Genomic DNA, 4,165 nt, shown 5'->3' with positions numbered 1-4,165 from the left:
CCCCCCAGGCAGAGTCTGCGCTGATAGCCATCATCATTGGCAACTAAGATCTAGGTACAGGCTGTTGCTCCGGTCTCTGATGCACACCCAGTAAAACAGAAGACTGTCAGGAACTGACACCAGTTGTCTGCCCTCACCTGGGGATCAGGTGGAGGCCTCACTGGGATTAGGGCTCTTTTTCAAGGACTGTTAAAATTTGGGTTGTCTATGCTTCTCATCCTTCTGGTCTGACATTTGATTATAAAATGTGCTTTTTAGATGTTTTAGATGTTGAGCAAGATACAAAATTCTAATAATACCAAAATGTCAACATGAAGCCGGGAACAAGAGAATATTTCCATGTGAGTGCTAAACAGTTTCATTCCTCTAACCCGGATCTACATCCCAGTTCAGCAGGAAGCAGCTAGATTGGTTGTCGCCCCAAATCCCTCAAGAATGAGGAATACCAAAGAATAGGAGAGATTGAAACTGGCAAAGAGTTAGCCATTGATGATTAAGTAGCTAGGAACAAAAGATTTTTTCCCTTTTTGCGATTACTGACTATAGCGTTTAACTGTTTAACTCACCCATTGTTAACTGTGCTGTTTAGGCAATATGCTACCTGACTCCCACTAGGTTCCTATAGATAACATCTCCCTGGAGCCTGGGTCACCATGGTAATGGGTGTGTGAGCTGTTCTTCAGGAATTAGAACCCCTTTGTCCACTCCAGGCTGGTTGAGACCACTAACTCATCAACTGGGCTGGTGCAGATGTCCAATAGGCGACCTTTTGATGTCAAGAGGCTAAAAACTCCACCCTCATATCATGCTAATGCTGCCATCTTGTGAGCATGCATCCTACGAAGAGGGATGGAGTCTGACTACGCTTGCACAGATAATCAGTTACCTCACCTCTCCTCACCTCCAATCACTTATCTCTACATTTCAGACTGCCTTGCCCCCATCCCATAAATATCCCTGAGTCCCTATTTTCGGGGAAGCAAATTTGACACTCATGCTCTCGCTTCCTTGCATGGCTGCCTTGTGATTAAACCCTCTCTCTGCTGCGATCTTGTCATCTTGGTGTTTGGTTTTCTGGGTGGCGGGGAAAAATGAACCTGGCTTGGTAACACAATCACCATTCTACTTTCTGTCTCTATCATTTTGACTACTCTAGGTACCTCATATAAGTGGAATCATACTGTTACCACACAAAATTGGGGTTCTCTTGCCTGATGCCCATAAAAAGCCAATTATTATGGCATCAGCTTTTGCCAAAGAAATCAGCTTTATTTTGCGAGATCAATTTGCAAGGAGACAGGAGCATACGCTCTCAGATCTGTCTCCCTGATCCAGGGTTTGGGGCACATTTTATGGGATGATGGGTAGGGCAGTTTGAAGTGTGGAGATATGATTGTGTTACCAGATACAAACGGGTTCATTCAGCCATCGCACAGGAGGGCCGATAAAGAGAAAAAAACCTAAAACACAGGTTTGTGGCAAGGAAACAGGTTTACTATTGAAACACAGCCAGGTGAGGAGATGGGAGTTAGAACTCCACCTCCTCGAAGGGAAAAAGGTAGGGGTTTTTGTCTGGGGTTTTAGGAAGGGGAGGGAGAGCATGTGCTGGGGTTTTAGGTGGGTGAGGGGGAGCATGTGGCCTTGCTAGTGGGTGCCTTTCCACCAGCCTGCTTTTGGCTTTGTGAGGCTGAATCTTGACGTTTGGACCTTGGCTTCCTGGGAAAGACAGCTCACTCGTATACTAATGAGGGACAGAAAGACCTGGTTAGTTTTGAACAACAGTTGATTTTGTTGAATATGCCCAGCTGCAGTTAGCAAAGCTTATCTTAAAGTTTTTGTTCTGGGGAAGACTTTTTAACTCCTTAGTTCTTGGTTTCAATTGGAGGTAAGGAGAAGTCAGGTAACTGGTGATCTGCACAAGCATAATCAGGCCTCATGCCTCTTCACAGGACACGTGTTCACAAAATGGCAGCTATACCATGATCTGAGGGTGGAGCTTTCAGCTTCTTGATGTCAAAGAGGTTACTTGTCAAGCATTTGCACAGGTCCAGTTGATGTGTTGGTGGTCTCAACCAGCCTGAACTGGACAAGAGGTCTCATTTCTCGAAAAATCACTCTTAATTACTCTGTTGATAAGATGGGGTCAGTTGAATTGGTCCTGCAAAGCCTGTGGTTACAATACTACATTTGTCCTTTTATGGTTGGCTTATTTCACTCAGCATGTCTTCAAGGTTCATCCACATTGTAGCATGTGTCAGAATTTCCTTCCTTTTTAAGGCTGAATAATATTCCATCGTATGTATATTTGTAACCACAGGAACAGGAACAGAATTTGCCACCCGAAAATATGCCTCTTTGACATAAGGATTATTTTGAGCTGGTAATTACCATTACCATGAAACAGTAGACATCGGAAAAGCTGTGAAAAACTAGTAGACGTTACCATTTGTAAAAGACATTTACATTTGTTAGGGAAATCTCCGTTTGTAAGGTTGTCTCCTCCTCTGTGCCAGGAAGAGAAGGATGACTCTAAATCACAAGAAACTCTTATCAATGGAGAAAGCAATGAATTAAATCTGCATAACAACTTTACCCTTGTTGTTATGCAGATTTTCCTGGTAACCTGCTTTTCCTGGTAACCTCCCCTAACTGACCCCATATTAACAGAATGTTAAAGCTGTATTTCAGGGGCAGTAAGCCAAAATCTGAGCATGTGCAGAAGAGAGAATTTTGACCTGCCAATCAAAACTCATCTTACCAGTGCTTCTGTGTACTAGCTGGCCCTCCCTAATCCCTTAAAGTTGACCCCAAACCCTAGACCGGGGAGACAGATTTGACAGCCTTGCCTCCTGTCTCCTTGCCAGTTGACCTCGCAAGAAAGACTCTTCTGTTCTTGAAAATGAGTGCCAGAATTTTGGCTTTTTATGTACATTGGGCAGCAGGCCTTCTTGCAGTAACATATATGATATTTTGTTTATCCATTCGTCCATCGATGGACATTTGGGTTGTTTCTACCTTTCAGCTGTTGTGAACAATGCTGCTAGGAACATGGGTGTACAAATATCTGTTTGAGTTCCTGCTCTCAATTGGGGTATATACCCAGAAGCTCAGCCCTACTTTTAAAGCTCCTTTCTGTCCCTGGAGGCTAGGCTGCCTACGGGTACTTGCATCATCCTTTTGTGGCAGTGGCTGCTCACAGCACTCCACAGGGCCACTGCTGGGCAGTTGTTGCAGCTCTTCTCTTCTGGGTCAATGTTCTTGATACTGGCTCAACACAAGGTTGACATAAGGGAAGCCATATTTTACAAAAGAAACCATATTGAAAGTTTGAATGACCACTGATTAACAAACCCAGCTGGGTATGCACCCTCCAGGAGGTATACATGCTCTGTAGATTTTCTGGCCCCTCTCAGCTGCGGTGAGTTGATAACTTTGTTCTTTTGAACTCCTTAGGAATGTGGTGACCCCTGGGCAGAGAGTCTCTGCTGATAGCCATCATCAATGACAACTGAAAGATCTGGGTATAGGCCGTTGCTCCAGTCTCTGATGCATATACAGTAAAACTCAAGATTATCAGGAACTAAGACCAGATGTCTGTCCCACCTGAAGACCAGATGTATCCTTACCTGGAGACCAGATGCCTCCCTGACTCAGAGACCAGCCCCCTATATAACTGGCCTGTAGTCTTTGTTCCATAAGGTGGTTCTTTCCAACATTAGTCAGCTATCTTCCCCCTTGCTAGCAAGCTGTAATAAAACCCTTTCTCTCCTATCACCTTGCCTTTCAACTGTTGGCATGTCTTGTGGGGGGCAGATGACCCCCACTTGGACAGTAACATTCTCTTGAGAATGCTCAGTCCTTCCTTGCAACTCGCTCTCTTGCTCTCCATCCCCCAGTCCTGCCCCTCACCACTTTCTGAATAGGATGCAGCTATGCATGTCTGAATCCTTGCTGTGGACATGGTTTGACTTCTTATCCCATGAGGCTCTTTGGGCCCCATGTAAATCAATGGTTGCAAATACATGGGGGGTGGGGCAGGGAGAGATTTGTGATAGGAGGTTATCATTTAATATCATCTATTTATCATATCCTAATTGCAGAGTACCCATAACTCAAGGAAAGGGTTTTTGAGATTTGAAATAAAGTAAAACATACAAAGAAAATC

This window comes from Equus przewalskii, chromosome 1 (assembly GCF_037783145.1).
Source record: "Equus przewalskii isolate Varuska chromosome 1, EquPr2, whole genome shotgun sequence".
In the NCBI taxonomy this organism is placed as follows: domain Eukaryota; kingdom Metazoa; phylum Chordata; class Mammalia; order Perissodactyla; family Equidae; genus Equus; species Equus przewalskii.
This window is presented reverse-complemented; position numbering follows the sequence as displayed.